Raw genomic sequence first — 24,170 nt, 5'->3', positions numbered from 1 at the left:
TGTTTTTTCATTGTTCTTAAGATCCAAGGGTTTGGGTCTGTGTTCACCTATGCAAATTGGTGAGGATTTTTATCAAGCCTTCCCCAGGAAAGGGGTTGTAGGGTTTGGGAGGATTTTGGGGTGAAAGACGTTTCCAAGCGGGCTCTTTCCCTGTTATATATTTGTTAGATGCTTGGTGGTCGCAGCAATAAAGTCCAAGGGCAAAAGGTAAAATAGTTTGTACCTTGGGGAAGTTTTAACCTAAGCTGGTAAAAATAAGCTTAGGGCGTTTTTCATGCAGGTCCCTACATCTGTACCCTAGAGTTCAGAGTGGGGAAGGAACCTTGACACAAGCATAGCCTGGCATGTAGGTTGCAGAGGGCAGGTTTTATCCTCCAGCGTAATAATACAGAGAACTTAAATACAGACCTACTGTCAAGGTTGTACTAAAAGAGCTGACCTAAACCAGAGCCTCATTCATGATCATCTATAGATATGATTGGCAATGAGCATCAGGTTGAATTCTGGCAGGGAGCTAGCTGAACAGCAAGGCTGAGAACCAAGTGACATACCAAAACCTTGACAGAATAAAAATGTACACTTCACAGTGTAAAGATGTCCAGCTGGCCAGATCTCTTTAGGTACCTCTGGTGCAGTAATCTAACTAATAACTATGGCTCAGTATACAGAGAGAGGTACAGCAGATCCATCTTTATCAAGATCTTTTCCCCTATAAAGTTTCTAGGTTATACAGTTATTATCTGGGACTTGTCCACACAAATTCCACTTGTCCACTTAATTCACAACAAGCTGGGAAGTAAATCTACCCTGCACTAGCTGCTGTGCAGTAAGTGGACAGGGGATGGATCACTTGATGATTACCATATTGTGTTCATTCCCTCTGAAGCACCTGCATTGGCCACTGTCAGAAGACAGGATACTGGGGTAGATGGACCATTGGTCTGATCAAATATTGACATTCTTATGTTCTAAGTGTTTTTGTGGACCATGCTGCCATGCACTAACAGTTCCTTAGTGCGATCCTGATCTACAAACATACAGGCCTGGTCTACACTACGAGTTTATGTCGGATTTAGCACCGTTAAATCAAATTAAGCCATCCACACAACGAAACCATTTTTTTCTACATAAAGGGCTCTTAAAACTGATTTTTGTACTCCTCCCCAATGAGGGGATTAGCGCTGAAATCAACATCGCCGTTTCGAATTAGGGTTAGTGTGGATGCAATTCGAAGGTATTGGCCTCCGGGAGCTATCCCACAGTGCACCATTGTGACTACTCTGGGCAGCACTCTGAACTCGGATGCACTGGCCAGGTGTACAGGAAAAGCCCCGGGAACTTTTGAATCTCATTTCCTGTTTGGCCAGGCAAGCTCATCAGCACAGGTGACCATGCAGAGCTCATCAGTACAGGTGACCATGCAGTCTTGGAATCGCAAAAGAGCTTCAGCATGGACCGAATGGGAGGTACTGGATCTGATCGTTGTATGAGGAGAGGAATCCGTGCTATCAGAACTACGTTCCAAAAGACGAAATGCCAAAACATTTAAAAAAATCTCCAAGGCCATGAGGGACAGAGGCTACAGCAGGGACGCAACACAGTGCCACGTGAAACTTGAGCTCAGACAAGAGTACCAGAAAACCAAAGAATCAAACAGATGCTCTGGGACAGAGCCCCAGACATGCTGCTTCTACGACGAGCTGCATGCAATTCTAGGGGGGGCCACCACCACTACCCCACCCCTGTCCGTGGACTCCAATGATGGGTACTCTCCACCATGCCTGAGGATTTTGCGGACAGGGAAGATGAGGAGGAGGAGGATGAGCTTGAGGAGAGCACACAGCACACCTTTCTCCCTGACAGCCAGGATCTTTTTATCACCCTGACTGAAATATCCTCCCAACCCAACCAAGCCGAAGAAGGGACCTCTGGTGAGAGTACCTTTTTAAATATACTACATGTTATAAAAGCAAGCGTTTTTTAATGATTAAGTAGCCCTGAGGACTTGGGATGCATTCGTGGCCAGTACGGCTACTGGAAAAGTCTGTTAACGTGTCTGGCGATGGAGCGGAAATCCTCCAGGGACAGTTCTCCTGGAGGTACTCTAAAAGCCTTTGCAGAAGGTTTCTGGAGAGAGCATCCTCCATGGTAGGACACTTTACCACATCATGCTAGTAGCAAGTAATCTGGTATCACTGCATGACAAAGCCTGGCAGCGTATGGTCCTGGTGTTTGCTGGCATTCAAGCAACATCCGTTCTTTATCTCTCTGCGTTATCCTCAGGAGAGTGATATCGTTCATGGTAACCTGGTTGAAATAGGGGAATTTAATTAAGGGGACATTCAGAGGTGGCCGTTCCTACTGGGCTGTTTGCCTGTGGCTGAAAAGAAATCCTCCCCACAGTTAGCCACGCAGTGGGAGTGGGGAAGCCATTGGCGCTGAGCTGTTCGCGTTTGGCTAGAAGGGATCTTCCCTGATACCAGCCACATGGTGGGGTGAGGGGTAAAGTGATCATCCCAGAGAATTGGATGGGGGGGCTTACTTTGGTTTCTGCTGCGGCACGTTAACAGGAAAACCGCAGCCCTAAATGGCCAAATCAACGTGTTTTGCTTGGTATGGGAGAGGAGGGCACTGCTGTTATGAAGGTTGCAGAAGCCGAAAGACTATGGCTTACCATGACCACCTGCAAGCTGAATTCTGTTGCCTGGCACTGTGTGTGTGATCTCTAACACCAAAGCCGCAGGCACTCAATATAAGATGCAAAATGCGACCTTGTACCAAAATCACATGTGCAATGTAATGTGAACAATGTTGTTCACCGTGAAAGAGTATAGCCATTGTTCTCTAAAATGTATCTTTTTAAATACTTCACTCCCTTTTTTAACTCCAGCAGCGGCAAATGTTTTAAGCCTCCCTCCTCCGTCCCAAAGGCAATCTCAGATAAATCATCCCCAACCTGCAACGCTATGTGGTCCCACCACTCTGTGCTTGTTTCTTGGACCCAGAATCAGCGTTCCACGGCATGAGCCTGCCCCAGTAACACCATGATCTCCAAATTGCTGGGGACCGCAGTTTTAGAGAAATCTGTGTTCATGTCCTCATCACCGTGCTGCCATTGCCTCCTCGCCTGGTTTTTCAGGTGCGGGTTCTGCATAAAATGCAGGATAATGCGCGAGGTGTTTACAATGGTCATAACTGCTGCGGTGAGCTAAATGGGCTCCATGCTTGCCGTACTATGACATCTGCTCAGGCAATCCATGGAAAAGGGCATGAAATGATTGTCCGCTGTTGCTTTCACGGAGGGAGGGAGGGTTGACTGACGACATTTACCCATAACCACCCGCAACAAATTTTTGGCCCCATCAGGCATTGGGAGCTCAGCCCAGAATTCCAATGGGCAGCGGGGACTGTGGGAACTGTGGGATAGCTACCCACAGTGCACCGCTCAGAATGTCAACGCTTGCCACGGTACTGTGGATGCACACCGCCGAATTAATGTGCTTAGCGTGGGCGCATGCACTCAACTTTATACTATCTGTTCCCAAAAATAGACTTCTCTAAAATCGGAGTACTTTTGTAGTGTAGACATGGCCACACAAGAAGGTGAAGTGACTTGTCCTACATCATGCAGCAGCTCATTGGCAAAGCTGGGAAAAGAACTTGGGTCTCCTGACTCCCAGTGCAGCCCTCTCCACTAGACCACACTAGGCCTGAGTTTGACAGACCTTTTGTGAAAACTTTCAATATATGAAGGTATAGGAGGCATTGAAATGTTACAGTCTATTAAAGGTTACATTTGATACAACCTCAATTGTAAAAATATTGTGTTTTATATTCATCCTTCCAAAACTGCCATAAAACTTCACTACTCCATTCACAAAAACTATTCTCCCATCCATCATCATCATTCATCCTCCACAAAAACAACACAACAGCAACAACAAAAATCCTGAGTGGAATTTTGCAAGATTGTATTTTTAGAGTGTTTATAGTTTAAGGTTTCTATCTGATTTGCATAAAACAAAAATACTGTTACATATTCATATAAATTTAGTTTATAATTGTATTGTATTTCATCCTTACAGAGTATATTTTATCTGTTGTTTAAGACAATAAAAATTAATCTAGAAAGAAACTTGTGAGGAGTGGTTCTCAACCTTTTCCATGCCATGGCCCCGTGTTACAACAGAAAAAAGTTTTGCGATCCCCATTCCCATCTAGCTATAAAGAAAGGGAGGGTTGTCATGACCCCCTGAAAGCTGTTTGTGAATCCCCAGGGGGGTGCAACTCCTGGCTTAGAGAACTGGTCACAAATGGAAAAATTTAAACAGGAAAAATTTTGAAAATGTCAAAGTCGTTTTTCTTTCACAGGTTTGGAAAAAACGATTTTTCGGGTATTTGAAATTTTTCAGTAAATGCTTCATTTTTTCTGTCTTCCAAATCCCCCTTTTCTGCCACTGACAGGGCAGGGGGAGGAAGAGAAAGTAAGGGGAGGGGGAATGATCAACCAAAAAGGAACCCCTCTACAAATAAGACTAAATTACTACATTTTTCAGTTTTGTCAAAAGGGAAAAATAAAAAAACTATTTTGGGGGATGAAAAGTACAGATTTTTTTTAAAGGTATGTTTTTTCAATGTGTGTGAAGAAGCACTACAGGAAAGCAAGCAAGCAAACAAACATGACCTTTTGTTAGAATTTCCAGTAACAGAGAAGGAATGGGAAGGTCCTAAGGAACAGGGGTATCTCATGTCACAACAGAACTGTCTAAACCACTTGAAAGAAACTTAGGAGAGCACTAATATGGAGCAAAGAGAATTGTGGTCTACAGTCACTATCAGTGGAGGAAAATAGCAGCAAAAGATTCACAAAAGGGAAGCTGCAGCTAAGCCTTTCACCAGCTAAGATAGCCTGTGGGTTAACAAACAGTTAAGCATAGGGTTCAGATAAATTTAAGGAAAGCCTTAAAATTTTAATTATGTCTGGACATTTGAAGCGGAGCCAAGACAGAAAATGGCATTCTGCCAAAGCAGAAAGTCCAATGGATTTCTAAAAATGCCATTAGCTGATATCCACAGACCCCAAAGTCTCTCATAAATCTGGTATTTGTGAGAAACCAAGACTCTGGAAAAGGTGCATCTTCTCCTTATGCTGCCACTTTGATCTAAATGTTGCTACTATGGTATCATACTCATGGAAGGTTGAAAGATAACGCACATTTTTCTTAATAAGAATTCAAAAGCCTGAATACCAAGATAAAGCCTAAGACCTAAAGGGGGAAAAAGTAGACTTGGTTGTCTAAACAGTGCTGGTCAGATCCATTACAATGGAGAGCTGCTCAGCCAAGTAATCTTTCGTGATTTACACAAGAGAATGAAACCTATGAACTGGGAAATCAGTTCCTATACAACAGAGTGGAATTTCCACAAATTTAATGATGTGAAAAAGTTACTGTAAAGTACACTAGACTTACCAGAAATACATGTAAGTTTTCAGTCATGAAGCACCTATCTTGGCCTTAATATTTTATTCTATGTATTTTGCATACAAAATGGAATGGCACATTGAAGAGGCTATTTACAAGAATTGCTGAAAGGAGTGTTCTGGGTATGAGTGATTCTATTCTGAAAGCCCGTTATTTGGGTGAATAAATCTTTGAGAGTTCAATATACTGAAATTCTTTATGTTGCCCACTGAGGAATGCTCACATCTGTCAGTAATCACACTAATATTATAGTCTTGCTTCTAACATGCAACAGTTAGGATTTGTCAGCATTTCTCTTGATGAGTTCTATTTTCAAGGAGTTGCTATAGATCATTCACATCAGGCTGAAGCTTGGCATACAAGTTATTAGCCTGGATGCTTTTTTTAAAATTGTATAGATTGATTTAGCCATTTTGAGGTTAAAGGGGATATGATTTTTTTCCATTTGATTTGCTAAATTCTAGGTGAAGGCAGATAATCCTTAATATAGACAAAGCCTTGTTTGGATTCTGGGGGAATATAGTTGGAAAGAGCCAAAATTATGGTCCAGATTCTGCTCTCATTTATGTCAATGCAGAATCAAGTCCTAAGAACACATATTTGATATGTACTGTCACTATACTGTAGACAACAGAAGAAACCTACACACAAAAGCTCTGTTAAAATAGCACTGAAATTCTGACAGACACAGAAAGCACAGCAAGTCAGCACTGAGAAACGCACAACTTTCTCAGCCACGCAGTATCCCTGCCTTACAGCATATATGGCATACACAGCTCTTTGACCTCCTGTGTACCGCATGTGCTGTAACTGGGAAGTATAAAAAAGCTTGTTTAGGGTTCCTGTAGCTGATATGATTCCAAACATCCTCACTTCTTTGGGTTCATGGCCATCTCTTACACACGGTAATGCCCAGTATTTTTTTTTATTATTACAGCAGCAAATATCCATTTCTCCATCTCCACTAAAATCCCCAACGTTGTATTTTAATATTTTGGGAGCATGTCACATACACACACCCCGGTTGACTCCTCCATGTCCCACTCTTCCTATCACTTACCTTTTAATGCAATTTATGAGAGCTCCCCCTTCCAATGCTCACAGAACATTCGGGCAAATCATTGCTGGTGCCAATCCTAGTGTCTGAAGAGGGCTGGACACGACTCTCTTTATAGTCCATCCAGAAGGGATGCAGCTCAGCAAGGCTCTCTCACCTGTGCTTGCCCAGTGTATTCTCTCCACAGCGTTCCTGATTTACAGTGCAAGAGACCAGGACTGCACCCTAACCCTGGTCTCTTTGCATGATAGTGAATAATAATAATGATAATAGCTAACATTAGGTCAGAAAGTGCTTTATGGAGGAAGGTCAGTATCATTTCCACCATTTTACAGATAGAGAAACTGAGGCAGAGGACGGTGACATGACTAGCTCAAAGTAATCCACAGGCCAGTGGCAGAGCTGGGACTAGAAGATAGATCTCCTGTGTCCCAGTCCAGTGCGCTATCTACTAGGCCACACTTACCATCAAGCCACAAAATGATTTTTTATCTGTTAAGCCATTTCTGAAGACTTCAGCAGCCAAAATGGGCCCTGATGCTGCAGTGAGCTCTACACAGGCACTGAGGTCTGTCTGGATGCAGTTCATTCCAGGACTGAGGCCTATACCATGGCATTAGATGTTCCTTTTTTGCCATACTCTACAGTAACCTTCGCTTTATTTTGATAGAATTTACAGTGAATGAGTATTTAACATGAACCAAGCTGCCCCCTTCTCGTATTATTTTGAAAATGAAAGTTCTAGAATGTTCAGGCTAAAAACGTGCTATTGAGTCTGATTAACTGTTGAGTTTTCATTGATTTCTTTCTTTTTTAATAAGAAGCAATAGCAGAAAAACTAACCTTGGAAAACATACAGTACCATGGGTTGCCAAAGTAGGCAATAGCAGTGTGAATTCAGAATGCTGAAACTGCCTTAATTCAGCATTTCCTTGCTTTTGCAGCTTTATTTTCCATATATATATATATATATAGCATTGATATAGCATTATAGCATCTTCCATCTCAAAGCACTTTACAGATTATTGGCCCAATGGCAAAACTGCCACCTCTGTCAAAAAGAGCAGCATTGAACACTACATAAACATAGGCAGCATACAATATACAGTATGCTTTATGCTGCATAGCTGTGTCTGTGGGATGGTATTCTTAGCTAAGGGCAATGAGACAAATCCCTTTTTATGAACCGTGCCATGAGATCTCTAATATATACAGGACACTGAGAGGACCTCAGTTTGACAGGTCTCTTCCAAAGTACCTCATGCAGTGAAAAGAAAAGGAGTACTTGTGGCACCTTAGAGACTAACAAATTTATTTGAGCATAAGCTTTCGTGAGCTACAGCTCACTTCGTCGGATGCATGTGGTTTCACCTACTTTGGACATAACAGGGGCTGAGTCTATCCTGACATGAATCAAACCTGCAGGAAGTGTACAGTACTGCAAACCCGATACAAAGTACTACAAGCCATTTGGAAGTTTCAAGAAGTCAATCAAATCTCGCATGAGAATTTACAGTAGTTAAAACCAAAAGCCATGCTTTATCACAAACATTAAAAAAGTCACAGAGTCAGCTAATGATCTTGCACCAATTTCAGACCAAGGTAACTCCACTGATGTCAATGGACTCACTTCTGTTTTATATCAGTGTGAGAGGAGAATCAGGTCCAAAGAAATTACAGTTCATCACCATAATTATTATAATAACTTATTAGTTGCATTATTGTAGCACCTATCCTCTCCAATCATGAACCAGGACCCCATTTTCTACTCCCTTTTAGGCAAATAGAGCAATGTTATATGCCAGCACCCTTGTGCTGCAACAGACACTGTCAGGTCAACACATGACCACTATACCATATTGTATTTGGACAATTACCCTTTTTATGATTTAGCAGTCACTACCATATGCAGAGAAGTCAGTGCTCCTATTGAGATTTACTCTTCTTCCAAACAAAACCATTTTTTGTCTTGCTTTTATAAAACCTTCTGATACACCTACAGTTTTGTTAAGAATGACACTATTAAATGAGCGTGTCCATCAAGGATCAATTATGTGTATAAAGATGGATGTTACGAAGACCTTTCATAGGTTTAGTAACACACAATCAGGAGATGACAATTTGTGCAGTGATGGGGAAAAAGAAGATACTGGGCTAAATTCTGTGCTTGCTTCCATAACTCTGGACCCCGCTGGCCCCAGCAGGTGTAAGCCAATGAAGAGTTGGGCTCTAAATCAGCAACAAGTGACCTGCTAAAGATTCATTGGTTCAAATCGGATTCTTAACCAACAGTCCAGACCTGTGGAACATCCCTAGCACTCATTTCCACCATCCGCATGCAATTTTACATCCCGTTTCAGCATTGCCTCAAACAGGCAACAGGCCCTCCCCCAATTCCCAACACCTTCTCTGTAGTCCCAGAGATAACTACACCTTAAATATAACACAGGGCAGCATTACAACATAGCAGAGTTATTCCCCATAAATATTGTAAAGAAGAGTCCAAATAGTGATACAATGTTGGTACTTGTAGGTTTTCCCAATAGTGAGTATAAACCACAGACTTTCAGTCAAGAGAGCATCACATTCATGGTGTGTAACAGCATTTAGCATTTTGAACTCTGCTGACATTTTCACACGCTATTGGAATCTACATATTAAACTAGGCTGACTTAAATGCAGCATGAAAATTTAAGACACATATTAAATATAGCTATGGCCTAATGTGTTTAGGAAAGTTATGCAGATTTTTTTATGTATAAACTTTTTAAGAGAAGAAGATATTCAGTTAACAAAAATTACATATCAATAATGTAAATGCTTTGGGTTTAGATTCATTATGTGAGGAGTGATATAAGAGTGCTTAACAACTTTGTGGCATGGCTGGAGAAGCAGAAAGAATTTACAATATGTATAACACTTCTCTTGCTGATGCGGTGGTCTAAAGTATGAGCACAATTATAATTTGCCTATATAGTTAAATAATTATACAATCATAGATATTAGAGCTACAAATGACCTGTGAGGTCATCCACTTAATCCCACAGAGGCCACTGCAGAATTGTGTCCTATTTACTGCTGAGCAGCAAACCTAGCAGGCCTAATAGCTGGCAGCGGATTAATGGTGAGGATGATTCCTACTTATAATTAGGTTTTTCAGGTCTGAGCCTAAAGTTTATATATTTCCTTTTGAGTGGCAGGTGAGGAGGTCAAAATATTCTACTGAGAGAATATTCCACCATGGTATTTCTAACAACTATTAGGAACTTAGAGTAGACACAGATATAATGATTCATAAATGCAATTCAGAGGTACCCTCCTTGCAGAACGTTGCTTCACAGTTCTTTTACTGGGGCCAAATAAATAATTAGCATTTTCATCCTCCAGAGTCTATAGAAATTAATTAATCCTCATGACACCACTGTGAGGTATTCCCATTTTAAAGAGATTGACACTGGATGAGACACATAATCACTTAGCCTCAAGTACTCAAAGTAAGTCAACACTGAGCCAGCATTAGAATTTAGGACTTTCTGACTGCCAATCTTACATTCGTATAACTAGACTATACCACTCCCTTGAGGTACCATCCATATTAGATACCACAAGAGGTACCATAGATTGTATAAATAACTTGGAAACAACTACCTACATGGTATACTCTGAGGAGCTAAGAAGTCATTCCAGTGTATCACTGTGTATATATAACACACTCCATAAGAATACTCTGTTTTAGTTTAATGCAAACCTGTCATTTAAGGACAAAACATCTACCATATTTTTCCTAGCTTTTGTTGGTTATTATGACACTTATGATATTCAGGTTTCATTGAATTCTCAGTAAATTTGACCAAGGTGTGTGAATGCGTGGGCGCGCAAACACACACAAACATACACTGAGTTAAGCTACCATAAGGTATAAACCTATATTTAATCATGTTAAGTGTACAACCTGATGTTTTCAGCAGCAACTGTAGTGGGAGTATTTTATACTGGCTAGACCATGGGACTGAATCAGGACACCTTGATTCATTCTCTTGGTTCTTGATAAATAATAACTTGCTCTGTGACATTTGCACATCACTTAACTTCTTTGCTCATCAGTTTATCCATATATAAAACTCTGTCTCAGTGGTGAGATGAGTCTCAGTGTTTGTAAAATGCTTCAAGGCCCTTGGAGTAATACAAGTATTACCATGCAACTAAAACTAAAATCTCTTCAAAAGCTGACTTGAAAAGAAGCATTCTGAGACCAATATGACTGAATTCCAGCCACTGCACCGGATTCTGAGCAAGACAAGTCTCATCTTTAAAAGGTTGAACAGGTGGCTTCTGTGGGCATGGATCACCACAATTCAGCATTCTAAGGAAGCTTGCCTCAGTTCAGTGTAACCCATTGGTGAGTGAGCTGAGTATATGCTAAGTATAAAACAGATAATATTGTCTGATCCTGTTCCACGTGTTCTAGAATAGTGAGATTCATCAGCCATTTTCTCTGAGCATTATCCTGCAATATGCCAGTAACATCAGGTCTAACCCAAATGTAAAAAGCTTTCTTAGAGCCAGATCTTCAGCCAGTGTTAATTGACTTCAATGAAGCTATGCTAGTTTACACTGGCTGAGAATCCAGCCCTTTCTGTTCCACTGCAGAGAGATGGCATTTCAGAGCATATAGAACTGCTTTACCATTTGAACTGTTATCCTTTCAATACTTGAAAGATGAGAATCATCAGTAATTTAAACACTGGACACAGTAGGCAGACATCGGCCTTTTTTTCAGTCAGAAATTAGACAGAGTGAGTACTGGAAGACCTACCAAAAAGACCAATCAATACTCATTCCTTGAATGACCACTTGAAAATCAGTGACCATACAACACTAGACTGAAAAGGACTATTTCCTGAAGCTGTCATAAAAGAATAAGGGGACATGGAGTCTACAATATTCGACATACATTTGTAAATCATAGTTTTTGAAGAAAATCTTTAGTTTTATTTAAGAGAAGACTTGTAAAAGAAAGGACATTGTCAACATTATACCACAACCCAGCTCCTTACATGCAGACCATGTATTTTTAGATTAGTCTTTTTGTACTTGAAAAAGGATTGATTGACATTTTCTATTATTGTTGTTCTTCTACAGAAGAGATTAAAACAAATGATGAGAGTCTTGATTTTATTCCAAAATGCTAATTAGGGACTGCAGCACTATTTGCCTTGTCTAAGAAAAAAATCATTAGAGGATTTTTCCCAGTTCAAAACCCAAGAAAAGCACAGTTACATATGAATGATAACTTAAACATTGTAACTGGTGCCTAGTAATCACTTTAGTAATTCTGTGCAATTGCTTTCATCCACATAATATAAGGTGTCTCCTTCATCAGAAAGTCAAATTTCATATTGAATAATCAGTGTGTGATCCTGAACAAATCTTAAAGTCTCTGTTTTCAAAGTCTCTCTCAAAAAGGGCCAATTTATGCTGGCTGATTTTTTCTGTTGATAAACAGGAAAATGTCTTATTTTTTTAATTTATTTTCCCAATTATACTTTTGGTTCTCAGACTACAAAATAAACTGGGAGTTGTACAGAATAGTTCATCAGAGATTCTGAACAAGCTTTGCATTGCAGAACTTCCAGAAAAAAAAGCCAGTGCAGACTCTTAAGCACTTACAGATTTATCCTAATCCATATCTAGGAATTACTGGGAATCACTGCACTTTCCTTCTCAAAGTAAAGTTACTGCTGTCTGACTTGCCCTCCTCACCCCTCTGTTTCTTTCACATGCTGTTAACCAAAACAGTCCAAAAACATCAATTTATACTCTATTGCTTCTACAGCATACTAGATCCTGCATTCCTTGTTCTCCCAAAAGTCCTCCTGGAGGTTTTGGTGTATAATCAAGAGGCCAGAACCTCAGCCAGCGCAAATCAACATAGCTCCATTGACTGCTATGTCAATTCATTCCAGTCAAGGCTCTGGCTCTTAGAGTATTACACAAGATACATATCAGGGCCAAATTCTTTGACAAAAAATTGCTACAAAATGTTGCTTTCAAACATGTACTAGAGATGGAAGTCCTTCACCAGCCGAGCCAAACATCTGGTCTGTGTGCTAGGTCTGGCCTCCCTGTGTCCCATCTGACATATTCAAATTGTGCAGAATCTCAACTTTCATTTAAAAAAGTGAGTTTCTAGACTTCATGGCTGTGAAGAAAAGCTTCCAAATGCAAAGTAAAGATAAACCAATGCCACGTTGTCCTCTGAGACTCAGCCAGCCCCAAACAATGTCTCAGAAAGGTGAAAACTCCTCTGTCCCCTTTTAATGTCATTTAAGTGTTACCTAAAATGATCACATTTTAATGTCAACATTAACTACTGGACATCTGATCATTTTAGCTGATGGAATGGGAAACTGCACGTGGAAGCCCATCTGGGTGGTAACTGAGAATTTCTGTGCAGGGAAGGAAATGCAAAAGGAAGAACAGAGAGACACAAGGACAAATAAGAGATTCAGAGAAAACAGGATGGGGAAGGAAGAAAATCAAAGGGAAGAAATACCCATGGCTCAAAGGGAGGGAGCATATTTTCCCACTGATACTGACAATAAAGCCCTTAATAAATAATAGTAACCACATGTTACTACATAAACGCCAGATTTTTTCCTTCATCTTTGTGCAAACCTCCCATTGACAGTGGGCATTCTCCTCTGGATGGAAGGGGTTGTACAGGGTCCTAAATTTATCCTCTGGCCAACAGGCCATAACTAGAAGTGGAATTCAGCCCTTTTCTCCAAATGAGTTTGATACCTCTGTCCCAGATAACACATGATTATTTAGGGGATTAGGCTGGGTTGTTCTGCAAAAGATGTTGGCTATTTTTTAATTCTCCATGCATATTATTTGTGTATGTATTTTGTATTACAGTGGTACCCAAGAGGCCACAACCAAGATCAGGATCCCTTTGTGTTAGGAACTGTACAACTAAATAGTGAGAGACAGTCCCCAGAATGAAAACAGTGGCAATGAATGTGTATAAACCTGAACACAACATAATCTTGCAAATTAATACTAACTAGGGACATAAATTAACTGGCCTTTGTATTTCCAGCACTGAAAAGAAAAGAACTTGTTGAAACAATGTAACACACATTTCCTGCCACAAGGAATCTTGTTGTACTTTCTTTTAAAGACAGGCCCAAACCACAAATACCAGTTCTGGATGTGATGTTTCCTAAAGTTCAGAGTGAGTGTTTGGATCTAGTATTTTGCTTCAACCCCTTTTAGAGATAGGGACCAGGTTAGAAGTTTGGATCCAGACTGAAACTTCTCTCAAAATTCAGTGTTTGAATATGTGGAGGTTTGGTTGGGGTCATCTCTCGGCTCATTGAGTAAAACAATAACCCTTAGGCATGTGCTTCTTCTAAGGGCCCCATGGATTTCAGAGGGCATTTCATAGGGATAAGGACTCAAGACCTGCCTCCACAAATAAGGTTAACCATAATAGACTGTGAATTGTAATCCTTTCCCTCACCCTTTATATGTCTCATAGAACTTAAGGACAGAAGGGGCCATCATGACCATCTAGTTTGACCTCCTGCACACTGCAGGCCACAGAACCTCACCCACCCACTACTATAATTGACCCATAACCTCTGGCTGAGTTACTGAAGTCCTCTAATTATGATTTAAAGACTTCAAGTTACAGAGAATCCACCATTTACACTAGTTTAAACCTGCAAGTGACCCATATCCCATTCTGCAGAGGAAGGTGAAAAACCCCAGGGTCCCTGCTAATCCGACCTGGGGGAAAACTCCCTCCTGACCGTCAAACATGGCAACCAGTTAAACCCCGAGCATGTGGGCAAGACCCATCAGCCAGACACCTGGGAAAGAATTTCCTGTAGTAACAAAGAGCCTTCCCCATTTAGTGTTCCACCACTGGTTGTTGGAGATATTTGTTGCTAGCAGTCGCAGATCAGCTACATGCCATTGTCACTTGACCTCTTAGAGAGTAAACTCCTCAGGGCAGAGACCCTGTCTTCATATGTATCTGTACAGTGTTTAGCACAATAGGGCCCTCATTCTGATTAGTATCTTTGGGTCTCTTATTAAAACAGATACTGGCATTTCTCAGGGACTTGAGCCTACAATACGCCAGGAGGCACTGAGCACCTTACAGGATGCAGCCTTTTCCAGGTATTGTAAAAATCATTCACACATGAATGATTGTTGTCCCTATTAATGTGACTAGTCCCACATTCCCTTTAATCGGACAACTCATCTGAGAAGTCAGAGGGGCATAGGCACAGATATCTGCCCACACAGAGCTCACTGCAAAAGTGAGACCTTTGTTAGGGGTATTAACTACCATTCCATGTGTTCATGTTCCATGCCTGGTGCACACTTTAATCTGATAAGATTGATAGTTGGTATGGTGCGTTCTTGTCTATTTTTGTTTAGGAGACTTCCCTTGATAATCACCTTTGCTGAATATTTCATGGATACTTCAGTTATTCTGAGATAAGAGCCCCTCAGAAAAAAGGAAAATAGCACTTTATAACATAACTGGTAATTTGGGGGAGGAACTTCCCAAGAAAGATTGTTAGGTTTTTTGAAGTTGAATAACACTTCTACACATTTTCAAAATCAAAATATTTATCACCCAAACAAACCCAGGGAAGTGTGACCTAAAATGAGGGTGCTGTGTTTTCTGTGAGATCTTAGACCACTAAAAGAAAAGAAATCCAGTAGCACAAGCAATCAACAGCTGGGGGGCAGAGGGGGGGAGAAAAAAAGTCTTTCACTGTTAATGCGCAGCTCCTCCACAAAGGAAGTATGATAAAGAATACAAGACTATTGCCAGCTGTAATTGTATATCAGAGGATCTCAAAATAAACCCAATTATTTCAATTTTTCATGCACTATAAGAAAAACACTGAATGTAAACCACCTTGTTGCTTCGTTCTCGTACAGGTGAAATCATTCCTCAAATCTCTGAATTTATGTGGAAACCGCAACTTCAGAACATTAGCGCTCACCCCTGCCTGGTAATCACAGTGTAATCTTTCACAGTTCACCCACACTGTAATGCAACATTTCATGAAAAATTTAGGGCTCGCTCAGCATATTTTGCTGCCCTGGTAGATGTCGACACACAGCTGCAGGTTGGAAATGATCTGGCTTTATCTTTTTTTTTTTTTTTTTTTTTTTTTGGTCTGCTGCTGCTCATTTGTGACCAGGGCTGTTACTGGACAGAGCTGTACAGGGCCAGGCAACTTCAGGGCTCTAACCAGCGGGGGTGCAGGCAGGGGGGACGAGCGATGCGGGCCGTGACAATCGCATTCCCCCTGCTCGTGTTTGCAGCGCTCCGGACCAGGCGGACGCTGGCTTTGGCGGGGGAATATCGGCCACCGCCAGCACAACGGGCTCAGCCGCGGCTGCCTAGCTAGCAGGAGGGGCCCGATCCTGCCTTCCTGGGGCACTCGCTGAGGGCAGCTCGGGGCGGGCCAGGAGGATCAGATCGGGCCCCACCGCTGTCGATGTTGCACACCTGGCGGCTATCAGAGACACCTCTCGAAAGGGGTGAAAGAAGCGGCAATTCGGCTCCTGGGCTCGTGGCATTAGGACAACGCGGGGCGGAGGGGGGGTTGTCCGCTTTGAACCAGGACCGATCCTCCCGCAGGAAACTCCAGGGACTGCAAGAGGACAAGTCCATCACCCTCCCCCCCCCCCCCCCGCCCCGGCAGCCTGCAATCTGGAAATGGCACATGCAATGGCCCGAAAGCCCCCAGCCCCCAAGAGAGGCGCCTCCACCCCGCGCTGCTAGGCGCGGCAGAGCGCGGGGAGAGGGGGGCGGCGGCGGCGTGGCGCCCCACCGGGTCCCTTACCGCTCAGCCAACGGTCTGCTCCCCGCGGGGCCCGGGCAGCGCAAGGCGGCTTCCCGCTGGTGCCCAGCTCCGCTCTCCCCCAGCGAGCGGCACATCCGCGCCTGGCCCTGCCCCCGCCTGGATTCCTACACTCGCCGCGCGCGCCCTTCCCCTCCTCCCTCCGGGCCGGGAGCGGCGGCGGCGGCGGCGGCGGCAAACCCCTCCCCGCCGGCCCGCTGCTGCCCCCTGCTTCCCGCGCCCACTGAGGGGACCGGGGGTGTCTCCCCGCAGGCGGGCTGGTGGCGCTCCCTGACCAGGGGCTGGCCGAGGTGGGAGCTGAGCCGGGTCGCCCGAGAGCCAGTGTGAAAAATCCGGTTGGGATTAATAGTTGGGTACAAGACAAAGCCCCTAACGGGGGATGGTCCCCAGGAGAGCTGGAGGTCCGGTCCGGTCCGGTCCGCTCCCCCCCGGGCTGAGGGGGGTGCCTGTGACAGAGCCGTCAGCGGGGCCCCGCCCGCAGAGTCGGTGCGTGACTGAGGCAGCCCGGATTTGGAGAGGCGTACAAAGGAAGCCTCCCCGGAGCAGGACCCCGCCACCGTCTCTTCTCTGAGGCACCTTCCCTTGGCCACTGAAGCCTGCTTCGCGGGAAGGCTGGCTCGGGGACCCATGCCTGCCTCCCAGCTGATTTTAAAATGTCCATGATTTTTAAGCCCTGGGGATTTTTTGGCTGGGCGGTTGTGGGAGAGCTGCCTGGGTGGCTAAAGGGAAGCAAGAGAGGGCAGGGGGGTCAGTAGTTAAGCCTGCTAATTGCGCAAAGGATCAGACCAGGCGACTCTCACGGGACAGCCCTTTCAGTTCCCAACAGGGAATGAGGCTCTCTCCCAAGGCCCCTCGTAAATTAAAGACATTTAAAAATAATAGGGAAACAAGTTAGGTTTGCCAGGGATGGCTCCCATATGGCAACTCCAGGTTCAGCACACTTGTATTAGCATAGCACAGGCCATGATTTTGTGAGTTGCCATAATCATGGGGGGGAAATAAGGATTATTTTGGATATGAAACAAGCCCATGCGGTTAGATTGCTTAATTTTCCAGTATTTTCATGATTTATGTATGCCCTTGTAACCATGGACACATAAATTCCTGAAAGTGTAAGGATAACACTGTAACCCTACTCATAAAGGGGGTCAGCAAACTACGGCCCGCAGGCCGGAACTGTTTTAAGGCGGCCCGCGAGCTCCTGCTGGGGCACTGGGTCACCAGGTTGGGGGCTGCACCACGCGGCTCAACCTGGCTCTGGCGCTCCAGCCGGGGCACCAGGTCGGGGGTCACACCATGTAGCTCCCAGCAGCTGCGGCATGGCCCCACTCCAAGGGTCGGGGGCCGCTCCATTCATAGGAGCCGGAGAAGGGACATGCCACTGCTTCCGGGAGCTGCTTGAGGTAAGCGCTGCTCAGACCCTGCGCCCCTGAACCTCTCCCCATGCCCCAACCCCCTGTCCCATCCCTAATCCCCCTCCCCCACTCTAAACCCCTCGATCACAGCACAGAGCACTCTCCTGCACCCCAAATCTCTCATCCCCATCCCCATCCCAGAGTCCACACACCTCTTACCCCCTCCTGCATCCCAACCCCAATTTTGTGAGCATTCATGGCCCGCCACACAATTTCTATTCTCCAATGTGGCCCTCAGGCCAAAAAGTTTGTCCACCCCTGGGCTAGATTGTGGTATTTTGAGGTTGAAGAGTGCCTTACTCTCAATTTTTTTAGTGAATCCCCCTGAAGAATAAGGTACTATACTTATAGTGAATAACGGTGTCACAATCTGACCCAAAGTTCTTTAAGGTTAAGGCTCTTTTTATACTATGAACTGCAAAAACTGTTTTCATGTCTCAAGTGTGATGTAGCTACTTAATTGCCAAAAACATTTTGTTTTGAGACATATTTGGCCAAATGAAACCCTTCCATTGCGTGGCACAGGGGGGAGAAAAGCACAGTAAAGAGGTGAAGTGAGTCTGGGAATTCTACATGCTGTAGTACTTTCCCTCCAAGCCAAAGAATCTCCTGTACTTGGTTTGTCGTTACTTATTTTCATTTGCATTGCAGCAGTGCCTACGAGCTCCAGCAGTATTGGGTCCCATCCTGTTAAGGGCTGTACAAACAGACAGATAGACACAGTCTGCCAGCATCCATGGATTCTGCTCCCAGATAGGTAGGTAGGAATGTGCAGAGGAGCTACAGCATCTCAGACACTATAGCTCAGGATGAATGAGGATGTTATCATCTGAACTGTCTAGGAATATGGGGCTCCAGCACTGTGCACAGGGCAAATGTTCCACTGAGATCATGTTGTATCTGTTGTTCTCCTCAGGGTCCACGCCACAACCTGTGTCCCTTTTGAGCTGCTACTAAAGGTAATCAACAATTTTTAAAATGTTTTTCTGATGAAGAATAATATTTTTTTCTAAAACAAACATTTTTGTGAAAAAAATCCTTTTTAAAACATAAACCTCCTGATTTTTTTGACAACAAATGAAAACCAAAATGTTTTCAGAGTTTTGTTTTGTCTTCTGCCCACACCATTTTGCAGTAAAGGGATGAAGGGGAAAAGGAAGGGAGAGGCAAGAGGAAAGCTAATTCGGGAAACTGAAACATTTTCATTTTGGGTTTCAACAAATGAAAAAAAAATCACCAGGTTTTCTTGGGAAAAAAATCAGAACATTTTAAAAATATTGTGAACATTTTTGAGCAAATAAAAATTAAAAAATATTTCCCCAAACACATTTACCACTTTTCAACCAGCTCTCGCTGCTACCAGTTGCAACCCTTCTCCTCCCTCTTAAGCATATACATAATTTTCTTCTATTAGTATTTCTTTATATTAGTATTTCTCCTTCCAATCACAGTAAGAAATTATTTGGCCTATCATTATTTGATACAGTTTACATCATGGACATTTAAAAAAAAAATTTCAAAATATGGAATAAAGATTGAAAAATACTCTGGCCTATTCAACAGTGTTGCAATGAGAAAAATGGGATAAATTACACAAGTCACAGTTACTACATGAATCTTCTTGCGAATATTCTTGGCAAACTCTCAGAAAGAAATGTAAACATTTACAGCAAGTTTTCCAGGGATAAATATTTTAAAATACTTTCTAAAAAATTGAGTTAGGAATTCTTAGTCCAAATTTTTGTAAAGACAGGGTTAAAGATATAATGAGTAAATATCTATTAAATTAAAACATCAGAATGTTATAGATATAAGTTAACCAACAGTTGATTTACCCACTCAGAGCCAGAAAACCTCCCACACCTTCATAAACAGTTTGGTTTATAGTACCTATTGTAGTGTCCATTCCTCAATGAATCAAAACCCCTAATCAGTCTCATCTGCCTTGTACAATATCTACTGATTGGAAGAGTCCACATATTTGAAAAATTATGGCATGAAATTAGGTACTTGGTTATTTTATGTTGCATAATGGGCAGGAATAATGGGTTAGAATTACTTTGCTTTTAGAACCTTAACTATGAATTTTCTGATCTTCATTCACATTGGTTTCTTTCATTAGTGTTCTACTAATGCCGTTTTAGTTTAACTGACATTTATTTACATCCTGAAGTATACCTTTATGGCGATTTTTGTCTGGGAATTCTGGAAATAATTTTGAAATACAAAAGAATAGTTCATTATGCTTATAAAACAAGGATTATGCTCACCTGCTGGCAGAGGAGAATACATGTAAATCTTGAGTTTGGTACTGGCTTTGTGGGACCCAGTGGGTAACATGTGAGATGAAAGGCTCCAAAGGCTTTACAAATTATATTTGGATTTCGGAGAGTGAAGAGAAAGAGAATGTGGGAAAGTGAAACGGGAACCTGCTGTTTAGTTCATGCATAAACTATCCGTTCAGTCAAAGGTCACTCTTTTTTCCCATTAATTTAAAGGATCGCATATGAAGTGCAATTTAAAAAATAAAAATACAGTCAGTTCTGTTTTAGGTTTGTTGTAGCCATGCAGGAGTGAAGTAAAGGCTGAGATGGAACTTAATTCTAAACCTCTATTTAGATTTGCCTCCAACTTTCTAACAGAAAAAGATATTTGAAGATTTTATTAATGCATAATCTTAATTGTAAAGTCATTTTTTGTGAAAGTTGCAGACAAATCCATTTGGCCACTTTTGATGCACTTTCCAAGAAAAAAAGTTTTACGCCTTCTTTGGCAATTTGAGAGTTCAAAGAATGAGGTGTTTGCACTTCTGGAAAATTTTGCTAACTTTTTTATGGCTTTTTATAGCTCAGAACTGTTTAGTCTAGATACTCCACATTTTATTTTCATCTATTGGTCTTGGTGAGGACTGGAGTCTTTGGACAGTTTTAGTGGTGAGCTGTTTAGTTATTAAATACAACTGATACAAACATTAAAGACTCTGAAGAGTTAAAAAGGTACAAATGGAATGGATGCTTTGGGAAGCCTGTAGGTGTACATAAAAGTTGATGTGAAAAAATTGCCATGTACAGCAACTGACAGAATAGGAAAGTAGAAAGAACAATAAATATTCTGTATGGAACACCAGCAATGGCTGTTTCAAACCAAACCATTCTTCAGGAAACCAGGAACCATTCATTCAAGGACTGTTCCAAATGTCTGCCAATTGAGATCTTTGGTTTTTACTTTTATTTTTAAAAAAATTACCAACTCATCACTAAACTATGTATCACAGACTACACAAATTTGTTAACTGTCTTTTGTGTTTTTTAGAAGCACCCTATTAACCTTTTTATTTTGTAGTAAATTTTAGAAATCAATATTGACTGGTTCTTTGCCCAGGCTGCATATAGAGACTTCCGTAAAAGGAAGACAGTTACTTTGGGTCCAGTTCTCATCTTCTGTACATGCGGAAGTATAAACTTTATGGAGACCCATGTAGGGATAGTTCTGTTTCCTCCACAGAAATCTGTCATTTATAAAGCTATGTGATAAGCAGCAATACTTACAAACTCTCTGTTGAAAGATAGAATCAGGAGTCTATGAGTGGAAAAGATAGTCCAGTGGTTAGGGTACTAGCCTAGGACTCTGGAGGCCTGCGTTAAGTCCTTGCTTCACTGCAGACTTCCTGAGTGACTTTGGACAAGTTAGTCTCTGCGTGCCTTGGTGCCCTTCTGTAAAATGGGGATAATAGCATTGCCTTATCTCACAGGGTGTTATACGTATTGTGAGATGCTCAGATACTACAGTAATGGAGAACTACAGTTGCTTTAGAGTCTGTCTACTTAAGGTACCAATATTTCCCTCAAGTCATGTAGATTCTGAGCTACAGTGGAGCACATAGGCAGCCCAGGTAAAGCAGGAAAAGCACCTCCCTCTGGGCTGCCTCTTCTGTGTTGTGTCTTTTGAGAGACAGCCTCTGAATCCATTAGTAGCTAGAAGTGCAGGAAAAATGCAAATGTAATGATCTGTAAAATGTTCCATACAGATAAAAGATCATTCAGGACCATATTCTCCTGGCTCTTGCACAGCTATACAAAGTGAGGATGGAAAGGATACAGGGAGTGTCTCTTGTGTAGGGAGCAGCCAAAAGCCAGCTGCTTGCTCTCTTTCAGAAAGAAGGTGTGGGAAGTGTTAACACTGCCAGCAATGCTACCTGGCCGAAAACAGGTCTGGGAGTGGCTGAGATTATGATTGTGTCTAGCAGTACCAGGCACCTGGTGCTACGGTAATTTAAAGCTACTCTTCCACAATGGAGATAAAACCTCCACCATCCTTCATTAGCAGGGATTTAATCTGTGAGCTTTAGCACCAAAAGAGCAGAGCTCTACCATGTGAGCTGAAGGAGTATTTCCATTAGCTGGTTGCAGTAGTAGGTTCTTATCTACAATTTGGACTAGACACTACATAGGGACACAATCTACTTAGCCACTACTTGCAGGCATGCTTTCCCCAGCACCTCAGAAGCATTTTTCCTCTTTCTGCACCACAAGCAAAACACATCCGATCACTGCGAAGGTACATCTCCATGCTCTAAGGGGGGCTCAGCCCTTAATGACTTTTGTGGTACAAGATTGGGGCAATAACCACAACAGAACCCTCCATCTTCATAATAAACCACTCTTTTCTGGTGTTAGTAAGTAAGGCTCTGTGAGACTCAGTTGTTTGGCCACAGAGGGACTTGCACACACTTCTCCCCATTTTGTTTTGCTTGGATTTGTGCACCACTTGCATCTTACTCTGAGTGCTGTGGTCAAATGAAGATCTGAACAAAATTCATCCAAAGACTTCTTGGTCTCTAACATCATTTCACCTTTAAACTATGCAACTCCAACAAAACTATTTCTGACCAACATCATCCCACAACCCAAGTAGGCTTTGGTACTTGGAAGCTTTTGAGTGAACCTGACCTGAGTTTCAGGGTTGGTTATGAAAGTTTTCTGCACCTCTTTTAAAATCTCTAATTTATTCATCACTACATTCTTGAGTATTTTTTCAAGTCTTGTTCTTCTTTCTGCTCTAAAGTGAATTTAGTGTTGGTGCCCAAATAGCTCCATTGGAAGATGGACTGAAACCAAAAAATCAGATCAAGGGAAGTTCAAATACAGATTTAGATCCAAACTTTGTGGTTTGGGCTGATCTCTTATGGAAACTATATAAAAAGTTCCTTATGTATCCATTGAGCAGATACCAGAAAGGAAGCAAAAATACTTCCACACACTGTTTTGTCCATGTGCCTTATACCTGTTCTGGGAAGAATGCTTTAGCAACAAAGTGGTGCTTCAGTCTTTCCCATGTCATTTTTTCTGAAACTGCTAACAAAGCTGGCATTTACAAAAGTGGTTTCTGTGTTTACATTGGCTGGCAATCAGTTGAGAGATGGCAATTTACTTTACAGTGACCTGCAATGGAGTCAAACTAGGGATCTTGAAGTGAAAGACACCATATCAATTCCTAGTCACCTGAGCCATCCAGTCTCTCTTGAATATTGATTCTGATCACTGAGTGGTCTATTTTCATCTTGAATTTGTGCATATGTGAGTTTAACTTTCATTAACTTTAGTGGGAGTTAAACTTATGTAGCAAGGGGACATCTGAATCAGAGACTGCACTCGAGAGCTATGTTCGCATCCAGACCCTAACCTGATCTTTACAGGGAAAAGATCATGAGTGTAAAATAACCCTGGCCAAATGAGTATGAGGAGCAAATGAGAATAGCAAAGCTATGTATGGTTTTGGAGTTTGCTTTGAAAATCTAGAAATTAACATGAAACTTGTCTGAAAAGCAATATAAATATTTCAAGACAGAGGTGACACATTTGCTGGCAATCTGGGTCCTGGAATTAGGAATCTGGCAGCTGAGGTTATGCTGTTGATATAGTGGATGTGTTATGCTTTTGATAGAGTGCTTGAAAAGAGGTTGGTTGACAGGCAGAAAAAGCTGTTATCAAGTGGAAAACAGTGGATACAATGACCAGCGTTTCATTGTCATTACAAGATGGTCAAGGAGTAAAGAAATGACAAAGATTAGATAATACGAATAACTAGAAAAAACAGGAAAGGACCAAAAGCAAGGACAAAAGAAATGCTGCTAAACTAAAGTTTGGTCAATAAATGACTATTACAGCAAATAAGGAAGTGATGTGGTTCAGATTAGTCAGGGCCCAGTCCTGCTAGGTACTGAACAAAACTTCATTTTGTTTGTATCTATTTAGAGATACCCATGGTCCCCTACACTATAGTAGCTGAGCGCCTCATAAACATACATACATTT

General features: G+C 42.2%; 1 protein-coding gene across 4 annotated transcripts in view; it reads right to left on the bottom strand.

The window, feature by feature from the left end:
* The window catches only part of SPATS2L (spermatogenesis associated serine rich 2 like), a 146,548-nt gene extending 129,938 nt beyond the window's left edge, over nucleotides 1–16,610 (bottom strand). For all 4 annotated transcript variants that reach the window (XM_073306331.1, XM_073306330.1, XM_073306332.1 and 1 more), the window contains exon 1: nucleotides 16,425–16,610. The gene's annotated coding sequence lies outside the window, so the exon portion shown is untranslated. The remainder of the gene's footprint in view (nucleotides 1–16,424) is intronic.
* Nucleotides 16,611–24,170: the final 7,560 nt, after the last annotated feature.

Source organism: Lepidochelys kempii, chromosome 11 (genome assembly GCF_965140265.1).
Source record: "Lepidochelys kempii isolate rLepKem1 chromosome 11, rLepKem1.hap2, whole genome shotgun sequence".
Lineage (NCBI taxonomy): Eukaryota > Metazoa > Chordata > Testudines > Cheloniidae > Lepidochelys > Lepidochelys kempii.
Note: the sequence above shows the minus strand (reverse complement) of the source record. Positions and strands in the feature narration are given on the sequence as shown.